At 39.8% G+C, this 24,579-nt stretch overlaps 1 protein-coding gene across 10 annotated transcripts in view; it reads right to left on the reverse strand.

Annotated features, from left to right (window-relative positions):
- Positions 1-23,284, reverse strand: part of LOC115254121 (uncharacterized) — a 217,108-nt gene extending 193,824 nt beyond the window's left edge. For 6 of the 10 annotated variants that reach the window (XM_062845268.1, XM_062845266.1, XM_062845267.1 and 3 more), the window contains exon 1: positions 22,980-23,284. The gene's annotated coding sequence lies outside the window, so the exon portion shown is untranslated. Of the gene's footprint in view, positions 1-7,113; positions 7,421-22,979 lie in introns of all 10 variants that reach the window. The other 4 variants (XM_062845271.1, XM_062845269.1, XM_062845265.1 and 1 more) reach the window with 2 other exon arrangements.
- Positions 23,285-24,579: the final 1,295 nt, after the last annotated feature.

Consider the following 24,579-nt stretch of genomic DNA (forward strand, 5'->3'; position numbering starts at 1 on the left):
AAGGAATCCCGGGAAAAGGCCTGGCAGGAAGCCCAGAACGAATTCATACAAAAAGTCATGGAGAACCCGTGACGGAATAAATCCCAGAGAATCCGTTACGGGATCCCGGGAAAATTCCGAAGGAATATTGGAAGGTAGTTTTGAAGAATCCCGAAAGCATGTTTTGAAGTAATACAATAGAAGAATTTGCTGAGGGCCCATATAGCCGAGGCGGTAAACGCACGGGTATTCAGCATGACCATGCTGAGGGTGACGGGTTCGATTCCCGGTCGGTCCAGGATCTTTTCGTAAAGGAAATTTCCTTGACTTCCTTGGGCATAGAGTATCTTCGTGCCTGCCACACGATATACGCATGCAAAATGGTCATTGGCAGAGGAAGCTCTCAGTTAATAACTGTGGAAGTGCTCATAGAACACTAAGCTGAGACGCAGGCTTTGTCCCAATGAGGACGTTACGCCAAGAAGAGAGAGAGAATAGAAGAATTTCTGGAGGAACCCTTACTGAAATCCCGGGGGAAGATCTGATAGGAATCCCTGGAACAATCCCTGAAGGAAACCCATGAGGAATCCCGGAAATCTATGGCTTGCATCCCTTTAGGAATCTCTGGAGGTAAAGAAGTCCTTAGAGGAACCCCTGGTGTAATCGATGTTGAAACGCTGGGTATCCAGAGACTTCATGCAGTAATTTAATAAGAAATCCAAGTAGGGGATCCCCGAATCCCTAAAGAAACTTGATAAAAATTCTGTATTTTTTTAGGAATCTCGGAAAGAATCCCCGGATGCAAAATCCCGGGAGAAATCTTGGAATCTTGGAAAGAATCCTAAAGAGTCCGTGAAGGTATCCCGAGAAAATCCCGGGAGAAATCCTGTTTGGAATTTTGGAACGAATCGTAGAGAAGTCCATGAAGGAATCCCGAGAAAATCCTGAAGGAATCCTGGGTGATTTTTTTTTTTGAGGGATCGCGAAAGTAGTCCGCTGAGGAATTAAACGAAACTATGAAATCTCGAGAGCAAGTTTGGAATTAATCCATGAAAAAAATCGTGGGAAAAAAAACCTGGATAAATTCCGGGAGAATTCCTGGTACGAATACCTGAATGAACCCTTGCAAGAATTCCCTGTATGAATCCTTGGAGGAAGAAGAATCTTTGAAGAAACCGCTTGAAAAATCTTTGGACAAATTCTCAAATAGAAATCCTTGAAAAATCCTTGACAAAATGAAATAGAAATCCTTGAAAGAATTTTGCAGGAAATTTTCAAGAGACCCCGGGAGACCTCTGCAGGAATTGCTATAGGAATCCCGGAAGCGATTCCGACAAAAATCATTAGATGAATTCCGGGAAAACTCTTGCTATGGATCCCTGTAGGAAACCAGGGATAAATTCCATTCCTTGGACGACTTACTGAAGGAATGGCAGAATAAATGCTTGGTTGGAGGAATCTCTGGAGAAATCCTTGCAGAATTTTTGAAAAAATCTTGAAGGGATTTTGATCAGAAATTTACTTGATAACCCATCCAGAAAAAGTTCCGTAATTCCTCTCAGGATTTTTCCCGAAATTCTTTCTAACATTCTCTCTCGATTTCCTTCCGGTGTTCCTATTCGGATTTCTGGATTGTGCGATATTTGCCAGAAAACCATTCGCCAGAATGCCATTGGCCAGAAAGACATTTGCCAGAAAATACCATTTCCCAGAAAACCGTTTGCCAGAAAGAACCATTTCCCAGAAAACCATTTACCAGAATGTACCATTCCCCAGAAATTTTCCAAAGTTCTCAATCCAGAAGTGTTCCCTCCCAATCTAATGATAATTTAAAACATTCTTATTGAAAATAAATCATGTTTTTTATTTGTTTGGGATCGATTCGTGATGACGATTGTAAAAATGTAAAAGTTTATTTTTCTTCAGATTTATATGTGAAAGTTTTCCTTAGGTGGTGCCATAATTGGTACAAGCACGCTATATATTCCCTTATTACGGTGATTGTTACATGTGAGCTTAACATATTTGGGCTTATGGTATAATGGCTTATAGCGCTCCGGCTAGTGTTATAGAATCTTAATTTCAATGATGTTAGGGTATTCGGCTGAAGGCCGTTGGGTCGAATGTCATTTGGTAGCAGTTAATTAGGTCAAAAAGTAATTTTGCCAAAATGTCATATTTTTTTTCGTTTTCTCCTTTTATGCTGTTAAAAAAATTGTTGTAGTTGGAGCTACTGTATTTTACCCATGAATCTATCCTTCTTTTAAATATAGGAACAATAAACGGGTTTAAGATCTGCTATTTTTTCAATAATTAAACTATTAGTTCCGCAATGCCAATATTGCTTTATGATTCTAACATAATCAACAATTTATGCCAAAAACTAGTCTTACAATGAAACTTTGAAGAACAGCCTATGTTTAGAAGAAGGAAGAATTCACTATTTAAACTAGAGAGTATAGTTTCGTTGTAGAAAAGTATTTTTTTTGCACCGAAACCGTTGATGTTAAACTAGTGAATTTTGCCTTCTTTTAAACATAGGCTGTTCTTTTTAATTAGTAAGACTAGATTTTGACATTAATTGTTGATTGCGATAAAACAATGAGGCAATGTTAATATTGTAGGAGGATCAGCTAATTATTGGAAAACCGAACAAATTTAAGAAATAGTTGTGAATCCTGTTCTATAATAATCACTGAATTGCGATTCGTGATCGTCATTTCTACCGATTGGCAGTTCGGCCTAATGGACTTCGGTCAGCAGTATTTTCGCCATACCAGATGTTTGTGGACCAATGCACTTATAGCCTAGTTCATGGTTTCCCAAACTGTGGGTCGCGACCCCCCAGGGGGGTCGCCGGCCTTCTTCCAGGGGGTCGCGAGGGACAATAAAATATTTTACTGTAACAGACAACAAATGAGGGAATTTCTATGGGGGGTCGCGAAAACTACGTCTGCTGGTAAAAGGGGGTCGCGCGACCTGAAGGTTTGGGAACCTATGCTAGTTACATCACACAAGTCTCGCGTATAGTATCATACAGGCGTATCGGCAATGATGGATTTCTCTTTATCGATTTTCTCGTTGATCAAAAACTACCGGTGAATCATTTCTAGCTGTTTTCGCTGTTCTAGTTTTAGTTGTCCTTTATCGAAACAAACCAAGAGATCATCCTAGCAGTGATATTGAATTACTGTAAAAGATTAAAACTGGCGACATTTTTTATGGTAATGGACTAAATACGTATATCCACCAAATTCTCACAATCACATCTTTAGTTTCAATTAATTCTTAGAAAATGGAGAAAATTTGAATGTACCAATGTACTAATCCCCAGAATTCAATATTTAATATTCAATTCTGGGGATTGGTACATTCTTGCAAATGGTACTTTCGGGCAAATAGTATTCTGGCAAATGGTACATTCTGGCAAATGGTTTTCTGGCGTTTGTCATTCTGGCGAATGGTTTTCTGGCGAACGGTTTTCTGGCAAATATCGCACAATTGGATTTCTGCCGCCATTCCTCCTTTAAATTCTTTCGCAATTTCTCACAGAGTTCTTCCTTGAATATGTCAAAGGCATTTTCTTGGATTTCATCAGTAGTTTCTCCCAGGCTTCCATCCCGAGGTTCGTCCGGATCTACTCCCAGAGTTTCTTCCGAGATAACATTCGTACTTTCAGTTACTTCCTTGGTTTCTGAGAGCTATTACTGGGGTTTTTACAAAAGATGCCAGAGTTTCTCTCTGGATTCCTTCCGGAGATAATTCCAAAACGTATCAAAAGCTCTTTCAGGAACTTCACTTAGTGGTTTTCCGGGATGGCTAATCAACAGGTTCTCTCGGGATGTTTGTGTGACTTCCATAGCAATACTTCCTTTAAGTATTTCGGAAATTCGCTTGGCAGTTTCTCCCTGAATTGTTTTACGGGTCTTAAAATTTCTTTCTGCAATTACCCTAAAATTTCGCCTTGAGATTACTTTTCGCCGTTATGTTCTTCTGAGAATTTCTTTCCGGAGTTTCTCTCAATATTTCTCCAATGGGTCTTCCCGTAGATTTCTGTAGAAATTCTGTTGTTACTCCTAGAAACTATTTCGAGAAAACACCCAGAAAAATCATTTGCAAAACTAAGGGTACAACTATTTAAAAAATCCCAGGACAATTTTCGGTAGAAATTTCGGAAAGAACTCTGTGAGTAATCCCAGAAAAATCTAAAAAAATCTCAACTGGATCACTGTCAAAAAAAAACCTCAGAATCACTACGAAGAAAAGCTTAGAAAAAGCTCTGAAAGAAATCACGGAAAGAACTCCATGAGAAATATCAGAATAAATTCCTGCAGCACTCCAAACAATGAGTTCCGAGAGAAACCTTGGGAAAAATCGTGGAAGTTAAATCCTAAAGCACTCTGAGACTTACCGGGAACAACTCCGTAAGAAATTTTCTAAAAGATGACCCGGGAGAAACTTCTAGAGGAGTCTTAGATGAGACTACAAAAGAAATCCCGCGAGAGCATTCGAGAAGTATCCGGGAGAAACTTCTGACGAAATCCCGAGAGAAACTATCGAAGAAAGCTTACGGATTTCTTTAAGAAACTACAGAAGGAACTTCGGAAGAAATTCCGAGAAGATTTCTCGAAGTTCCTCTCCATATTTCTCCAACGGGTCTTTCCGGAGTTTCCCGCAAAATTTCGCTGGGACTTCTTCCGATATCTCTTGGCAATTTCTGTTGGTAATCCTAGAAAGTATTTCAAGAAAATTCCCAGAAAAACCCTTACAAAAACTCCGGCAGCAACTATTAAAAAACATTCCGGCACCAAAAATCTCAGGAAAATTTGCGGTAGGTATTCCGGAAACAACTCTGGGAATAATGCTGGTAAAATCTCTGAGAAAATTTGATCATGATTACTGTAAGAAAGTTTTGAAAATTACTACGCAGAAAGACTTAGATAGGTCTCTGAAAGAAATCCCGTAAAAAACGCCATGAGAAATATCAGCAGTACTCTCGAAAATGAGCTCAGGCCTAGACTTAGGCAGAAACCTAAAAAAAAAACTCAGAGACATCCCGGGAGCAGCAACTCCGGAAGAAATTTTCAAAGAGAAGTCCCGAGAGGAGCCTTCTTAACAAATCCCACGGAACATTTGATAAATATCCTGCAAGAAACTTCTGTAGAAATTTCGTGAGAAATTATAGAAAAAAGCTCACGAAAATTTCTTGATCAATTGCAAGAGGAACTTGGAAAGAAATGCCGTGAGGGACTAAGGAAGTAAAACAGGGAAAATGTTCTGGGAAGAACTCCAGCAGAAGCAGAAACTCGGTGAAGAACTTCATTGTGGAACTCTAGTAGAAACCACATGAATTAGGGAGACTACCAGAGAAACACTTCTAGGAAAATCGGTTTGGGAAGGAACCGCGAAAAATCATTTAGGAGGAATCATCCGAGAGCAGTTCTAAGATAAATGCCGTGACAATACCTGGGAAATATCCAGAAAGAAACTCCTGTAGAAATCGCAGGAGAAACTCTGGGAAAATCCCACGAGGAACTCTGGGAGCATAAGCAAGAAAGAAATTTTGCAGTAGAAAACTCCCAGAGAATTATGTTTCAGAATTGTTAATTTTTTTCGATGAAAAAAGACTTTCCAAATCGTTTTGGCATAACGTTTCGGCCTACTTCAGTCAGCCATCATCAAATCTGTTAACATTTATTAATAAGATCAAGTCAGTACAAATTTTCTTCTGGTCTACATTCTCAAATTACCACCCATATACAGAAAACGTTTTGTTAGGGGGCGCAACTTTCTCGGAAACGAAGAAACCTCTCGATAGCAGCTTACGATTACAGCAGCTTCGAGACTGCAACGAATTTCAATTTATTTCACTGGTTCATTAGAACTATTCATGAAAACTTACACCATAGTCTCATAACTAGGTTTCTCGAGACGGGACTCTCGAAATCACTCACAATCACTAGCTACATCTGATCATGCAGCGGAAAAAATCTGACTGCTTACAAATTGAATGCTATTAAAAACTAAGGAGAACTCGGAACTCACTAGACTTTACACTGAAGGAAATTACACAAGTTTTAATTTTCAACACGTTTGTTTGACACCACTATGGTCTATGAACTAATCCAAAGTACTATTCCAATGTAGGTATTTTCTTTCGTCTTTATTACGTCATTTGGCACTTCTCGGGTGTGTGCGCTTCGATAACATTCGTATTTTGCACGCTAGTCCTTTGTAGGCTGCATCTATACCACCACATTCGCGCTGAAGGTTTACAGTGGTGTTGTTCCCAGGCAGCTTTATATGGAAAGCCTCTGCCATCGTTCTGCTCTTCTGGTTATCAATTTTTTCCAGGATCTCGGTGTTCGGGAAGTCAAAATTGTATCTTCCCCAATGTAGTGTTGTCCTCGTCCTATTTTCGTCTTCATTATCTTTATATTATGTCTATGCTCGTTACGCCGCGTTTCTAACATCCTACCTATTTGTCCCACGTGAATATTTTCAGTGTCTAAACATGTGAATGTGATAAGGTGATTATCCTGGACGAACGTCAATAAACGTGCAACTCCGATTTCGGGAAGGACATCGGATTAAGTGGAGCAACATTGGATTCTTATAACTTCAAAACTACCATTCAAAGTCGTGGGAAAGAACTTAACAGGTTAACATGAATTTAAACATCAGAAACAATGTGGCGACCGTGAAATAAAGGTTTTGATCGAATAATCATGAAGTCAAGATGATGGCTGCTTCATGAACATGAATATTGGCGATTTTGCACCTGCGAATGCGACGAAGAATTATATTGTGGCAATACAACAATATATTTTATCGTAGCTACTGCAGAATTCATTGTAGATCGGTATGTATTGCATTTGGTATCGGTTTCCTACTGGAAAAACGAAAATTTATACTACGATAAAGTATCCACCGGATATCGAAACCAGACTTCGTCTATCTGGGGTCACATATTGTCAAGAATACATACAACTTGGGATAAGCATGCCCCAAATGTGCTACCATTTTGCCCTATTTTCTACATGTTGGTGCATTCAACACTGCAGCAATAAGCAGAGAAGCTGAGATGATGATAAGCCAAGCGCAAGCGAGGGAAGCCCAAAGCAATTGTTTCACCTCTTTTCACTTGTCTGAGGATGCTGCTGCTGTTGCTGCTGTAGGCAGGTAAGTAGTAAATCCTCTTCCCGTCTCGAACGATCCACTTTCAACTGGTGCACTCTTTTTTCGGCAGACACAGCTCTGACTGACTGCACTGGCACAATCCAGACTCAAAAACTCCCACTTGTTTTGGCGAGGTTGCTGCTGCTTGTTGTATACACAAAAGAGTACCTTCCTTGTGTGTGTTTCTGAGTCAGGTGGAGTGTATTTTTCGAAACACACGCTTTTGTTGTCTTAAATTGTTTTCAATTTGCTGGAAATGAACCTACAAAACAGGAAAAGGGGAAATATGATAATGATTCAAAATTAAAGGAAAGCTCTTCGGTGCAATTCTTTTATCTTTGTTGTTGGTTGGTGGCTCTTGGTCTGCTTGATATGCTGCCCCTATTTAGCCGCACGATTTATGTCTCGAAATTTTGGAACACGCATTGTTGTGAGGAGAATGACCTCTTACGATTTCGTTTAGTATCATCATAACTTTTTTTTATCTACTATCTCAGAAGAGATAGAAAAAACATAGGTAGGACAAACATTATAAACATACGTGAACCTGACATTTATCTAAATAATGCCAAAGGTAATGCTTGAGTGAACTAGTAAGACTAACAACTTGCTACTGTCTCTAAACTTACGACCACCCAAGCTAACCTAATCGGAGTCGACGTTAAAACCTACAGTAACTAGCTAATCAAGCATCCAAACAACAGACGAATGCACCTTTTTTTAATCCCGTTATTTTCCGCCGTTTTTAAATTGTAAATTACACAACATGATATCTCCTAAATGAAAGTGCACTTTCCTCCAATTGTTTTGATTGCGCACTTTAAAGCTCGATATCTCCCTCGCACCGACTGCTGGCGCTCGGCCTCAGCCATAAGAAAAACAAAAGTTCAAACGCGAACGTGTACGCCGTGCCGCCGTACGCCATGCCATGCTGGCTCGTGTCAGCCAGCCGCAGTATTCCTCCAACGCGATTTTCCATTCAGCTCCGTGGAGCAGCGATGAACGGGCTCAACGGAGACAATGGAGGAGAAACACGAGTTTTGATAAGTATTATCTCACGCATTCACTCGCATTTTTATTATCCGGTGGTTTAAATCCGCCGCGACCCTTAGGCAGGAAAGTGAAATCAGCCCTCGACGAGTGCCATTATTTGCTTAGCATAGTTGGGTATCATGCTTATTAGTTCAGACTTGAAAGTCTTGGCCAAAGATGCCAGATTTGCTGGAGATGCTTCTCGAGGTATTGTTTGTGGATAACCGGGAGATGTTTCTGCCTTTGGAAACAGGACTTGGCGCTGTCGCTTCCAAAGCTCTGGGAAGACTTTCTCGTCCAGACATTCCTCCATAGCAGAGCTGAACATCTCGGGAGCCTCTGCAATAGCTAAGGCCAGATTCGGAACTCAAGATTTTGGAATCTCCGCGAACCGCCAGGTGATCGCTGTGAGTGTAGACATCGTCTACCCTCCATTTCGAACTACTTGTTAGGCCAGGACTACAAAAAGTAACATCAATGATACAAATTAGCATCTGCGTGAACTGCTCGATCGGCCACCACGGAGGCGCATAACAGCTACAGAAGAAGACCCCGTTTACTTTGGCGACCACGAAGCCCTCATAGGTAGTAGACACCAACTCCTGGACAGGGTATTTACCCGTCGTCCATATCGCCGCCATTTTCCTGGACCCATCCGCGACCCAATTGCCGTTGCCGGCGGGTACTCGGTATGGGTCCGCTATGATGGCGATATCCGTCCTCCACTCAGAGATCGCCTGAGAAAGCAGTTGCTGAGCCGTGTCACAATGGCTCAGCTGGGTTACCTGCACTGTGATTTGTCCACGTATTTTGGTACAGATCAGACAAATGGGGTGGACTCGTGCAGCCTTGTGTCATATGGCATTCGGCGCCGCGCTTCCTACACAGTTTGCAGTTTGTACTGACTCCTTTAACAGACTTTTTTACGTCCGCCACAGGTAGCTGAACAAAAGCTATCTGTGTTCCTACCAGCCTCTTTCGTAACCTAACGGCTGCAGCGGTCACCTGCACCTCGTACTGTTGCCGCAGTGCCGTGACGAGTTCTTCCTCTTCGGTGACCTTGTCTCGGTTTTTCACTTTCAGAGTCGCCTCTTGTATGAGAGCCTTCATCTCTACCCCTTCGCCAAGGACTTCTTCCGCCAAACTTTTGTAGGCGGCGCCCTTGCGCTCCTTATTGTGCTTTAGCTCCAAGATCATCTTGCCCGTACGAGTACGTCTGATACTGCGCACGTCGGCTCCCAGATCCACGAGCTTGGCGTCGCTTCGTATCGCCTTCAAGACGTCCGAGTACTCCGACTGTTCGGTCTTGATGACGAGTGCGGTTTGGCACTGGGGTACGACTTGCCGGAATTACTTCCGACCTTCGGGGTTAGTATTCGTCTACCCATGCGGGCACCGCCTGACAACTCCTCACCTGACGGCTGCCTGGCCCGCTTCTGCGAGTGCTTATCACGAGCAGTCGCATCCACCACACCATTTGGACTACCTGCGAAAGCAAAGGCCTCCGTATGGGTAGACTTCGTATCCTTTTCTTTCACAGGTTCCTCCGCTGCTGCAGTCTTCATGAGTCTCACGTATTCCTGTTTGGCATCGTCCATCAACTTAAGAAGTCGCAACAGGGCCGTTTTCAGGTCCTTACTAATGTTGGATTTCGTAGACGCAAAGTCGATGATCTTGCCAAGCTGCTGATCAGTCACCTCGATTGCGGGAAGTCCTTCACTTTTTTGGCTGACGGCCCTCAACAACCACGCTCCATCCAGTATCTCCACTTCTTGCGAAGGGGTCACTACCACTAGCTGTTTTGTTTTCTTTGAATTTTTCATGATTAATCCCACGAGTATTACGGGAAAAGAGGTCCACCACACCAGAGCCCTGCATTAACGCGGTAAAGGATGAGAGGTTTGGCTTAGGTCCGACCTGGAGTAGTATCATAAGGTCCGAGGCCACAATATCCCAGGACCTAATGGTGCATTTGTTCGTCTCGGTAAACTTCGGTAGCTTCAACTTTACGGGTTCTGCCGCTGCTACAGTTGCCATGAGTTTATCATAGTCCTGACACTTCGTTCACAGCTGCCTCCTACTGTCCCACTTCTTGCGAAAGGATTAACCTCATCACTACCGCTGCTACCACCACTACTTCATTATGATTGGTCCAGGTCATATTTGAATCCCACGAGTTGTTGGGTAAAAGAGGTCCGCCACGCCAGAGTCCTGTGTTACAATTGTAAAAGGCACCCTCATCCTCAAGTACCCCACAGGCTCCGTTAACGATCGGGCATCTTTTTCACCTCTTCGACCATTAGCTCCTACATACGGGTCGCTCGACACCGTGAATTGGGGTTAATAGTCCTATTCTTAGCCAGCATCCACACGGCTGACTCGCAGAAGGTGAGGGGTCCGTAAGGGCTTGCTTAAGGTCCTTGTGCAGCAGTAGCAGAAGTGCATCTAGAAGTACAGCAATAGCGAAAAATCTACGAATTTGAAAAATCAATTGTTTAAAATTCATAGAATGATTGCTTCAGGATGTTTATGGATTGTCATAATACAGGTCAACAGGCAGGAATGGATCATTGACGTCTTATTCATCGAGTTGATTCCGTTTTGGAACAAAGTATCTGGCAACACTGCTACCGGCCTAGGAAAAGTACTTGCTCATGGATCGGGCGTACCTCATTTCAAAGACCTTAAAAAGAAGTTATTTTTTATCTCAATGACAAGACGAGCGAGTTTCGCTCTTATTGTCAGGTATGATTCCCACTGTTGTTGTTATTGTACGATAAAAGCCTTTGTACACCACGGATGCACTTGGCCTTCCCGCAGCTATTGAAATGCACGCACGTGGCAGTCAGTGCAGTGTAGTAAACCGACAACATTAGACACGGCTAGAGACTCCCAATGCGAAGCGGAGAACCGGTAGGCCTCTTTTTTGCCTACTCCCCCCACACGTCCCCCTTTTTCCTGGAACATCATCATTATTCGGATCGCCAGTTTTGCCTCTGGTCGGTGCGCTAGAAATCGAGTTTTCCGAATGGAAGTAGCCGGGGTCCGTTCGTTCGTTCCACGGATGATGATATTAATAGGAGCAACAATGTAAAGATACAATAACTTGTTCGCCCCCGTTGTTGTTGTTGCTGTTGGAGCGGCTGCAAGAGCGAGGTCGGTCGGTAATGAAATTATTGCGATTTTATTGTACACACTTTTCGCATTGGAGAACATCCGAAATAATGGGGCAGAAATGATTAAAATTATGAAGCATAATGCGCGGCGGAGGAGCACTGAACAGATGGACCGGGTACCATTTTGTTGCCCCAGCAGCGCGCGAACTGGCGCGATTTGCTATTCGTTTGAAAATCAGAAAGAGTACTTCTGGTGAAGCCGGTTCCCCAAAAACCTTAAAACTGTGGCAGGAGCTTGACAAAAGTTAAATACCTCTTAAAATGTCCTTAAAACCATCGTTAAACCAAAATTAAATGATTTGGGTTAGAAACATGATCTTAAAAACACATAAGTGTTTGGGCAGTAACTTGTATTCTAGCAAAAGAAAACAACCAGGATAAGATAAGAACCTTATGCACTTGATGACAATTGTATAGAAAACAATAGGCTACATGTTTGACGTATCGGTTTGGATAATATGAATTATATCAACTTAATGGATTATAAAACTATAATACTAACTACAAATCATGTTGTTGACAGTTTGAAGTTTAAACCATACAGAAATGGTGTAGTAATCGTTATCATGTTAACATTCAAAATACATTACTTTATGATTACATATATCGTTAGCATTAGTGTTATGCATTTTGCGATAAATTTATTAATCCTGTTTCATTGACCACAAAAATTCAATTCTAATATTATAATTTACTGTCCCATTATCATTCCATGAATAACAACTCTAAAATATTAACGATACAGCGAATAATATTTAATTGTAAATGAGTCAAATTCTGATCAAGTGGTTCAAAACACCCTTTGTTAGGAAAAAGAAAGTTTTACATTAGAATGACTATGCATAATTGAAGGCATTTCTAAATCTAACTTAGCTGTTTAGCGTCTAACAATTTAGTTTAGTCTAGGTTTATCCACTGTTCAAAAGTAAACTTTGGTGCATTGTTCCAAGCTGTGCATCAACTTTGTTGATGTATACATGCATCCTGCTTCACTCAGATGCAATGCAGTGCGCAGACTGATGGCACGCGAACCTATAATTTGCGCTCCTAATGAACGAAATTACATTGGGTGCCGAATTAAGATCAAATTTCGTGGTTTCTCCCGCTTCATGCCCGAGGTGAACCACACATCGGCGCACCATAACAAACGAAAAAGTATTCATAGGGTTGTTCGTCTGTAGAGTTTTCTTGTTTTTTATTGTTTGGTGGTTACTATCCGGACGCTGAAAAACATTGAATCCTCTAAACTATGCCTTTAACATTAGGCAAACTTTTGAGGGAAGACTTCAAAAAGGTTTCGGCGCAATCCCGGGGAAGATGATGGCTTCCTTTTTCCACGCGCGTGCACTTCCGAAAGAGATCCATCCTCATCAGTTTCGCCATCGTCCTGATCATCGGAAGACAACAACGAGTTATTGGATTTTACCATTTCCATTCCAGTCTGTTTGGAGTACGACTCTCATTTAGAGTGCGTCTTTTGTAAGCCGGACAATCACGCAAGTCATGTGGGTCTCTGCCACAGCACTTCTCCAGTTCATTCTGAGATTCCTCAAGGAGTTCCTTCTAGAAATTTTCATGGATGGATTACTTAATCCTTCTATGGATTACTAAATCCTTCTAAAATTCCTCTAGGAATTCTTTCCGGGTTTCTTCCTTCTGAGCTTTAGCAAGATTTCTTCCGGGATTCCTACAGAAGTTGTTTCTGGAATTCCTTCATGAATTCTATGGGAGACCACTAAGGTTTCTCCAAGATAGCCCTCCTGAGATCACACCAAGATTTCCTTCTATGATCCCTCCTGGAACTTCAGCGAGATTTCTTCTGGGATTCCACCAGAAGTGAAATTCTTTATAAGATTGCTTCTGATTCTGACATTTCTTGTAAGATTCATTCGAGAATTTCTTCAGGATTGCTTTATGAACTCTATGCGAGATTCCTTCAGGAGTTTCTTCTGATTTTTCTCAAGGAATTCTTTTTACTATTCACCCAAGAGCTTCTTGTGGAATTTCTTCAAGAACTTATAAAATATTTCCGGGAAGCCTTCAAGAACTTCAGGATTCAACCAGAAACTACTGGAATTCCTCCCAGGAACAGCTTAAATATTTTTTTTCAAGAGTTTATTAAAAATTTTGTATCTTAGATTTTTTATGGAATCCCTCATGAAAAGACACTAGGGGTTCCATAAAGAATCTCCCTGAGTTCTATGCGAGATTTCTGCAGGAGTTTCTCCTAATTTTTCTCCAGGAATTCTTTATGCAATTCTTCCAAGAACTTCTTACGGATTTTCTTCAAGAACTTCTTTTGGAGTTCTTAGAAAAAATCTCCGGTAATTGAATTGAACTCCAGGACAATTCCTTATGAAAAGACACTAGGGTTTCCGTAAAGATTTTTTTGCCTAAGTTCCTTATAAAATATCTAAAGAACTTCATTGAGGAATTCGTCCAATTTAATTTTGAACATTTATTAAATGTTACTTCGCAAACATTGCTTTTCAGGAATCCCCGGTCAACAAACTGGGATCTTTTTATTGATTTGGTTGCGGCTAAATTTCATGGATACTCACCATCCATTGACACTCCAAGTGATACTACAACGACCTTCATCATGGAAGGTTTTGAAGAAGCATGCCCTCTACGGTCTGTGAAGATCACAAGAGGAACCCCTTGGTGGAACTCTGATCTGGCGAAACTCAGGAAACAATGTAGAAAGAGTTGGAACAGACGACCTTCGGCTGGTTCGGAGGCTTTCAGGTCGGCTCGCAAGGCCTACAGGAAACTCTCCGGTCTGCTGAATGATCCGGCTGGAAAAACCTTTGTACAAATGTTTCCGGTTTGAGTGAAGTCAGTCGGATAAATAAAATCCTTGCGAAATCTAAAAATTTCTGAAAGAACGAACTTCGTTTGCCAAATGGCGATCTGACTTCCTCTGATGAAGAAGTTCTGGAATGCTTATTAAGCACACACTTCCCTGGATGTGTGGATATTACATCTTCGGATGAACCTGATGTCTTTTCTTGTACTGCCCATAATTGCATAGTTGACGTAACCACCATTGACAATGTCAGCACTCACAAGCTAATATCTATCAAATGTGCATAATTGTGTCCAGTTTTATTCAATAGAGCACAAGATCTAATCACTAGCTAGATATCAACGTGAAAAAAAATATAAACTTTTCATTAATCATTGTTAAAATTTCAAAAGTGTGCTGAAAACTACAGTGGCGCTTACGTCAACTATGCGATTATGGGCAGTGTAGTTACGATTCCCTGGCTTCGGCTCGGAGTATTGTAACTATAGAATCGATTGAGCAGGCACTTAATAACTTTGCTCCTTTCAAATCTCCTGGGGCAGATGGGATTTATCCTATTTTGCTTCAGAAGGAATTTGATCTTTTCAAACATGTTTTGAAAAAATACTTGTTTGCAATTTTGCTACAGGGTATATACCCAAATCCTGGCGGGATATAATTGTGTAGTTCATTCCGAAAGTGATGACTCTTTTACACAAGGTTGTTTACGATATCGAGAAAGCATTCACTCAAAAGCAATCTTGTTTGGGTGTTTTCTAGATATCGAGGGTGCCTTTGACAATGTGCCTTTCGATGCCATATTGGAAGCCGCACGGAGTCATGGTATATCACCAATGATTTCCAATTGGATTCATCAAATGCTCAAAAACCGATATCTCTTCTCGATATTGCGTCTAGCAGGGATTAGGAAATTGAGTGTTTGTGGATGCCCCCAAGAGGGAGTCTTGTCACTGCTTTTGCAGGGTTGTTACGAGAAGCGTGGAAAAAAATCCGCGCCAAATCCGCGCGAGCAAAATTTGAATCCGCGCTATTGCAAAATTAAATTCGCGCTAAATCCGCGAGAGTGTGGAAGTAAAGTTTCATTTTTCTACATTACGAATATATTAAACATAAAATTTGAACAATCTACAATAGTGTATAAAGAAAAGGCACTGTCAACTGGAGTGGTCTACTTGAGTGCCGGGTGGGAGCTGAACTGTTGATTCGTAAATTAACGCAGTTCATCTAGAATGTTCTAAGCTTTCTGCAATTTGAAGACGTTTTGTCACAACTCTATTTCATTTTTTTTAGCAATATCCCTTCAATAGTTTTTAGTGAAAACGCATAGCAATCTACAGAGTCATTCAGGAGAATGTACCAAAGGATTTGTAAAGAAATCTCTAGCAAAGAAAGTATTGGAAAAATTTTATAAAAATAATCATGGAGCTATCCCCTGAAAATCCTTGAAAAAAAGAATTTCTGAAGTTTTTATATAATGTACCTGATACAAACTTTTTCGAGGAATTCTTAAAATAATGAGCATGAATTTATGTAGGACATGGTGAGGGTAATTCTTAAAAATTTGAAAAAAAACAGTAATGTCTGGTGAATCCCAGTGAGACATTATAGAAAGGAACTGAAACTTTAGATATCCAGGGAGAATACCTTAGGCTCGTCTACGAATTATGTAGACTGTTAGGGGGCGGGGTGGCTTGGTCAAAGTCTAAGCTTCATACTAATTTCGAAAATTGTGTATGATTCTCTACGATATCCCTTTCGTGACGAACCAGCACAATTGTGCTGTTGTATATGTACAAACAAACTTGTGTTTACATTGCTTGTGGGATTCATCACAACATGGTAAACAAAAAATGGACAAAAATCGTAAAACATGAAAAAGTTTATTTTTTATTTCCGATTTATCCAGGTAGTCAACTAGAAATCGAAAGACAAAGAGTAGTTCTTTCAAATGAGGAAAAACAATTGTTGTTTGGTTGGGAAATCTAAGAGATCTGGAGACCCAAATTTTAGTCTTTGTATGGAGATTTCACTTTTTTTGCGCTCCGTCCCGAAAGGGATATGGACAGCGTCTTGAGAAAATATTGAAGAAATTCCAAAAGGAACACATGGGGAGATGCCTGTACAATCAAAAAATACTTTCCTCCGCAGTTAAAATACTAAAAAAAATCCCTACAGCAATCATTGGAGGAAACTTTGGGAAAACTTCTGAACGACAATGTTGCATTTTTTTTTAAAGATTTTCTTGCTGGTATAAATTTTCTCCAGTTTTTTTTTTCTAGAATTTCTCCAGGAACTTGTCCAGTTATTTATTCATGAATTCCTACAAAGATTCCTCAGGGTTTTTCTCCAAAGTTTTCACCACTAATTCTCATAGGGATTTATATGCTTTTTTTATAATTTCCTTCATGATGCCTCGACAATTTTTTTCTAAAATGATTTTAGGATTTCTACTAGAAATAGCGTTATAACGATGTACCACTCTGAAAATTTCAACGGTAATAGGACAGATCGGTGAAGTACTAGATTTGTAGTAATGAGCTAAATTTTAGTATGGTGAGAAGGTCAATTCTCCGTTTCTGCAATGAAATGGTGCAAAAAGCGTGGGTATTATGATTCTTTGCCAAATTTGATGCTGTTTGAGCAAAACTTTGGGTAACGGTGTTGTTGTTTTGTCTATTTCTTGCAACATAAACAACATAGTTATCCAAAGTTTTGCTCAAACAGCATCAATTTAGGCAAGGAATCATAATACCCAAACTTTTTGTACCATTTCATTGCAGAAACGGAGAATTGACCTTCTCACCATACTAAAATTCAGCTCATTACTACAAATCTAGTACTACACCGAACGTGCCCCATTCTATTCTTACAGGAGCTCTTCTAGTGGCTTCTGATGGATGGATTACTCCAGCCATGGATTCCTGAGAAATATTTGTAATAAAATTTATTTTTTATTTTTTGAAAAACTTGTATTTAAAAGATCAAAAGATCAATCAATCCATGCACGTAGCGGATCTGTCCCCTCTGCCCCAATGCCGTGCGCGCTTGTTATACAATACAGCCAGCGTACATTACTTTGTAACTAAAAATTATTATAGTTTTGTCAGAAACTCTTTCGGGAATTTTCTTTTTCTTGCGATATTTTTACAAGATTTTTTTACAGAAAAAAAATCAGGCATTGCGAAACAAATCACTCGAGAATTTTATAGATAAAAGCATTAACCCACAAAAAAAATATTCATACAAAAAGATTTTAAAAAGAATATCAGAAAAGATCTTTGGAGGAATTCCGGGGATACATTCTGAAGAAGACCCTTGATGATTACTTCGATTTTGTTATATAATTTCTAAGAAGTATTAAGAGACGAACCAGCCAAGGGCTGAAAGTCTCTCTAATAAAGACAAATCAATCAAATCTAAGAAGTATTCGGAGTAAAACTCGAAGTGTAGTTCATTCCTGTAAATCCAATAGATAATATGTTATGTCGGATGATCATTTATAAAAGTGAAAGAATGCTAGCATGTTTTACTTGAATACCTATGTTGTAAAAATTAATTATGCAAAATAAAGTTTATTGCTACGACAATAAACTACATAGATGTACTGTAACTAACCTGGTTTAGTTCAGAGCTTTGTAGATCAATTTCGTATTGTATTAGTACTGAAACATTGCCCAAGATCCAAAGGCTCTAGGATTCATATCAACGGGAATAAAAGTTATTTCAAGCATTTTATGGTTTAACTCTCAGTATGTTCATATACAAGATTCACAGAACAAAGTTCGTCGAAGGGATTCGTCAAGCACTGGTTTTGTAGATCAAAAGCACTCTCACACAAAAAAACTATGATGCAAATCAGAGTAGAATCATGTACCAAATTTGCCTGACAACAGTAAAACCAATTCCGCGCGAGGGACGAATTTCAGGTGCAAATCCGCGCTAAATCCGCGAAAATCGCGAAATCCGCGCTGTTGTAACAACCCTGCTTTTGTGGAATCTCGTAGCAGATACGCTATTGAGGCAACTCAATAATAGCGGTTTTCCTACTTATGGTTTTGCTGACGATTACCTACAATTGTTAGTTGGTATGTGTATCACCACCCTTTTCGACCTGATGCAAAGCGCCCTTCGCCAATATGGCCTTTTGGTTAATCCGGGTAAAACATCTATTGTTCTTTTTACGGAAAGGCGAATCCCCAATGGCGTTCGACCTTTGCGTCTCTTTGATTCTGAAATCGATGTGACTGAACAGGTAAAGTACGTTGGAGTCATTCTTGATTCCAAGCTTTCCTGGACACCTCACATTGAGTTCAGAATCAAGAAAACTTGTATGGCCTTCGGGCAATGCCGGCGAACCTTTGGTACAACTTGGGGTCTTAAACCCAAGTATATCAAATGGATCTACACAACTGTTGTTCGACCAATATTGGTCTGTGGATGTCTTGTGTGGTGGCAAAAGGGCGAAATGAGAACGATCCTTGGAACGATCCAATCAAAGTTGGGCATCTGCAAAGGATGTGCCTTATGGCGATGTCTGGAGCGTTCTCTTCAACTCCCGGCAGCGCTCGAAGTTCTCTTTGACGTTGCTCCACTACACATTCATCTCAAACAAGAAGTACTTTCTTGCTCTTACCGTTTACGAGTGTTCGGTCTACTAGACGAAACTCCTGTGAACCGCACATCAACACACACCTCGTTGTTTCCACTTTTGGTGAATGGGACAAAATTGTCCTTGCTCCAAGTGATCTTACAATTGATTGTAATTTTCCATATAGAACATTTTCCACAAAAAACTCTTCCCGGGAAGAGTTTACATCTGGATATCTGGAAAGAAGTGTTACACTGATGGCTCCCTTCTCGAAGGTCGATCAGGTGCTGGTGTTTATTCTCGTGAGCTAAGGCTGTATCAGTCTTATTCACTTGGTAGACACTGTACCGTTTTTCAGGCCGAAATCTTTGCTCTTATGTGCGGAGTGCAATCAGCACTTCAGCAGCACGTAATGGGCAAAGTAATATACCGTGAGGTCGCCATTCACCGCTCATTTAACGGCATTTTCGTTAAGTATATGACATTAAAAATCGGCGTTTGCGAATATTTCACATTAATTTACGTTAACAACTTAACAATTATGTTGTTATTATAGAAAAAATATAAAACGATTGTAAAATATGTTTACAGCCGAAAAAATAAAAATTCAAATGTGTTATCTCTTGGCTCCTATTACCGCTCATGCATCCATTCACCGCTCATGATGGATCCATTCACCGCTCACTGGATTATTTTTTCATGGAATCACAGAAACTATTCATTTATAAAAACAAAATAACTTTTATTTACCAATGTATTGATGATTCATGACGTTCAGTTCATCCTGTTTTGTCAAAATGGAATCTTTAACGGGTTTTACCTGTTGGATATTTTTTCCGCTGTTTGTCCTGAACAGTTCCCATGTTGTCCTGCAGCGCAGTGTGAGAAATATTTTTTGAGAACGTGATTTCAGGTACACCCATATAAAAACTTGGTGAAATGAAAGTTTTTTAATGTGGCAGCATGTTACATTCACTTTTGTTACGATACTTTACTAACATTTGATCATTTTTGTATGATTGATCCAAAATGAGCGGTGAATGGGGCATGAGCGGTGAATGGCGACCTCACGGTACTTCTGTTCAGATAGCCAGGCTGCTATTAAAGCACTTGCTTCGGCCAACTCCAGGTCGAAGATAGTTATCGCTTTTTGGCAGTGTTCTGATGTGAAGAAATTCGATTTGATAGTAATTTGTAATTTCTATTAGTGATAAGGGGACGTTCATAAATTACGTCACGCTTTTAGGGGGAATGATGGTTCAGTAAAGTGTGACAATCCATACAAAAATTTCAGAGTTTTCATACAAAAAGTGTGACATAGGGGGAAGGAGAGAAGGGTGAGCTGCTAAACTGCAATTCGTCCTAATGATCATTCGGCCTAGTGACCCAGGATCTTACAGAACTATTTTTCAAGTCAAGGAAAAAACAATTGTTTTAAGTTGGAAAACATAAGGAAAACTAATACAAAAATAAATACAATGTTAACTTTAAGTATCTAATTGTGTTTTCAGTGATAGTATTAGTCGCATTAGGCAAGTTGGACAACATAAAGTTACTAGACCAAATAAACTTAAGAACTGATAAGTAATACTGTATCGTTTTGTTATGGTAAAACAAATTAAATTGTATTGGACAACAGTAGAACATTATATTGAATTGTTATGATCTGAAAACACTTCCTATAAATCTTATTTTTTTTTTCATTGAGAAACTGCCATTTACTATGCATTGTTTCATGGATAAGAATCTTTGTAGAGCACCCTCCCCCTGAACAAGCGACGTAATTAAAGGACGTTTCCTTAATTACAAGAAGACGTGGAGCGCAGCGAGCTAGGTGGATCGACCAAGTGGAGGACGATCTGCGGACCCTACGCAGAGTGCGGAACTGGAGACAAGCAACCATGGACCGAGTGGAATGGAGGCGGCTACTATGTACAGCAGAGGCCACCCCGGCCTTAGCCTGACCGTACCGTACCGTACCTTCCTTAATTATATGGTTGTTTTTGTTTTGGTGCGATAACAATAAGGTATATCTTTTTTTTTTTTTTTTTGAAGAGTGACCAGGTGGAGCTGCAGGACAGCTGATAGCAAAGCCTGGACCCTTTCCCAACTTTCCCCCTACTAGGACCAATACTCACGATGGACTAGACGATGTCGTCAACTTGAGCAAAGTGTGTAGTAATTAGCATTGGGTCGTAGTAGTTTTTAAAAATACTGTTTTTAACCCATCGCACTAGTGTTTTGATCGAATGGAAGCTCCAAAGATGATTTGAAAATTGAACAATATTTCAATAATCGAAAATCTCCTAGGTCACTGGACAACATTCAGAGATAAAAAAAAGGGTGTCTATGTCTATGTTAACGCCTTCAGAGTACTATTCTTAAGAAATATACAAAGAGCAAAAAGAAAAAAAAATGTGTCGTAGCTAATTTTTAAACATTTGATATTTCTGAAAATTATTCGAAGACAGCTACCAGAGCTAGCGTTTTTAGCCGATATGGGCAACTAGTTTTTCTGACAGCTTCCCCAAACAATACTCAGATAATATCCTCAATTATGTTATAATAGATTCTGAAAATTATTTCAAGCTGATTACCAATAGTGTCAATAACCCATGTTAGTCATTGACAGCACCAGCATCATCCCCAAATAACTCTCATATTAGTGTTAGATAACACTTTTTGAGCTTCCATTCGATATTGTAAAGAAATTTGTCAAACCCTATTTGCCAAAATATAGTCAATAATGTATCAAATTGTGTTCCTAATTTCGCTAGTCGTCTTCTACATATCTGTGATCATCTCAGTCCAAAGTAATATTATATCTATCGTAGCCCTTTACATTGTCAACCGTCCTAAGTCCTAACTAAATTCCTGCTTTTTTTGATCAGTGAAATAATAAAGTCTAAGATATAAAAACAAAAAAGTTCAGTCAACTGAAAAATGATAATGATTATTTGTCAACTTTTATAAATTCACAAAACCCATAGAAATAAGAAATACAAATATAACTCCTATAATCAACAGTTTTATCTTTACCTAATCAGTCCATAATTTTCTAATTGTAATGAATCTAATCTGTAAGGCTGTAAGTCAACTTATCCTAGCGTCCCCTGTCCTGTGTACTTTCGATTTCAAGTAATGAATGATGAGTGTAACGCAGAGGCCTCCCCTACTCACTCTTGCGTTACGTTAAATTTAACAATTATTGTTAAATTGGAGAAAATTCAATGAATACAAACTTAAGAACTGATAAATAATACTGTATCGTTTTGTTATGGTAAAACAAATTAAATTGTATTGGACAACAGTAGAACATTATATTGAATTGTTATGATCTGAAAACGCTTCCTATAAATCTTATTTTTTTATCATTGAGAAACTGCCATTTACTATGCATTGTTTCATGGATAAGAATCTTTGTAGAGCACCCTCCCCCTGAACAAGCGACGTAATTAAAGGACGTTTCCTTAATTATATGGTTGTTTTTGTTTTGGTGCGATAACAATAAGGTATATCATATATATATAACAATAATATTTTCATCGGGTTGTTATGCTTACCTGAGTGGTGTCTTAACCTCAATTTGCACCTGTTCTAAGACCCGAAATGAACAGTTTCAGCAAATTTTAAAATTTCTACATGGTAAACAGCTAAAATAAACTTGTAACGCAATGTTGTACATTAAAAAACCATAAACCTTGACCTGAGCAAAAGTTGTAATAACTAACAGGCTGCCGTTTTCTAAATAAATAAATTACAAAATTAAATATAAAATCAAACCAATTAATATGTTCAGAACAGGTAAATTTGAGGTAAAGGAACTGCCAAGCAGCCTGTGCTGTTGCAGTGTGGAGCCCAAAACCACAAAAATACTAACGCAAATAAAATCCAGCATTAGGAATCAGCCCACATCCCAAAAACGAGACAAGAAAGAACAGCAGCAGTCCAGCAGCAACCAGCCAGACACAAAAGAACCACAATCTCGAAGAAATGCGCAGCTTCTTCTTTTACACGCGTCCTTGGTATGTGGTGCGGGAGATTGTCCCACCAAACCATGCACAGTGCTTCACTTCGCCCGCAGCATCCTTTTGCGATGCAGAAGAAATCCCACTTTTTTACATCGCAGTTTCTACCCACCACACGTAACACTAGCGAGCTAATCGGAACGTTATCGTTTTTAATAAAATTACAAATTACAAACGATTATTCTTACACAGAGCCAACAATCACGTTCACAGCAGGTTCGACACTTATTCCATGTACAGAAGTACCAAAAATGCAAATTTTATGCACCACCAACTAAAATCCACTGAAACTGAAGCGATATTCGGAACACAAGAAACTTCTTGCACACACGCGGCGGCTTTTTCTTTTGTTATGATGATTATCGGGTGGCTTCCAGTGTTTTTGGTTCGATCGATTTCCCGGTAAAATCACACAGTAGAATGCGTAGAAGCAAGCACTTTCGAATAACGACCGTTCAACGCGCACTTTCAAATGGTACTGACCCGACGCGGTTTTTCGGCGCTCTTCGCTTGGCTTGGCTGGGTGGTGGACGAGGACGACGACCGACGACCTACAAACCGACGAGCAGTGGTGCCATGAGTTTCCAGTTATCTTGGATCGAAATTTATTAGATTTTCATCGTATGAAACCTGGTTTATGTGGCAGATCTGCGTCGAAAAATCTCATGTTATCACGCGTAAAACCGCAAATACAATACTCGGAACTAAATTTTGCCCACATTCGATTATTGAATTTCAATAACTCAAATACTTTCTCAATACTCAATAACTTTCAAATACATACTCGGATCTGGCAACGCTGGGACTGGAATATGTTGACGCGAAACCGAACCAGAATCGAAACGGCCGATCGATGCGTCGCGGGTGGGCGTCGCGGCGTCTCCAGCTTGCCAGTCTCTGCGAGAGGAAAAAGACCTCTCTCTCATGAGAGAGGTAAAATAACGAGAAAGAGCGCTAAATGCAACACTGGAAAACCAATGCACACATCGCACTTATTTCACGTGCTTATAAAAAATTTTCACAAAATTTGTGACCGAGTTTGTGACATTAATTGTGCGATCGTTCTAATTCCGTCTTTTCAGTCCTGGGATTTTAACCAATATTGTAACTTCTGGGATACTTTATTCTTGGAGAAATACCCGTATAAGCGAACTCTGAAATAATCCAAAGCCTCTCAAGAAAAATCAGAATATGGCGATTATCTGCCTCTGGCTTCTGATATTAGCGCGACATACACTAATCATAACAGCGTCACCAGATTTAAATAGTAGTTTACGCAACAAGGTGCAGAATGAAGATTTTTACAGCACGAGTCGTACATTTATCCAACGAGGCTTGCCGAGTTGGATAATAGGACAGATAGGTGAAGTACTAGATTTGTAGTAATGAGCTGAATTTTAGTATGGTGAGAAGGTCAATTCTCCGTTTCTGCAATGAAATGGTACAAAAAGCGTGGGTATTATGATTCCTTGCCTAATTTGATGCCGTTTGAGCAAAACTTTGGGTAACAGTGTTGTTGTTTTCTCCATTTCTTGCAACATAAACAACATGGTTATCCAAAGTTTTGCTCAAACAGCATCAATTTAGGCAAGGAATCATAATACCCACGCTTTTTGCACCATTTCATTGCAGAAACGGAGAATTGACCTTCTCACCATACAAAAATTCAGCTCATTACTACAAATCTAGTACCACACCGAACGTGCCCCATTACGACGAGTGCTGTAAAAATCGAGTTCTGCACCGAGTTGCATACAACGTTTTTTGCAATTTATAAATTACCGCTTG

This window comes from Aedes albopictus, chromosome 1 (genome assembly GCF_035046485.1).
Source record: "Aedes albopictus strain Foshan chromosome 1, AalbF5, whole genome shotgun sequence".
NCBI classification, from domain to species: Eukaryota; Metazoa; Arthropoda; class Insecta; order Diptera; family Culicidae; genus Aedes; species Aedes albopictus.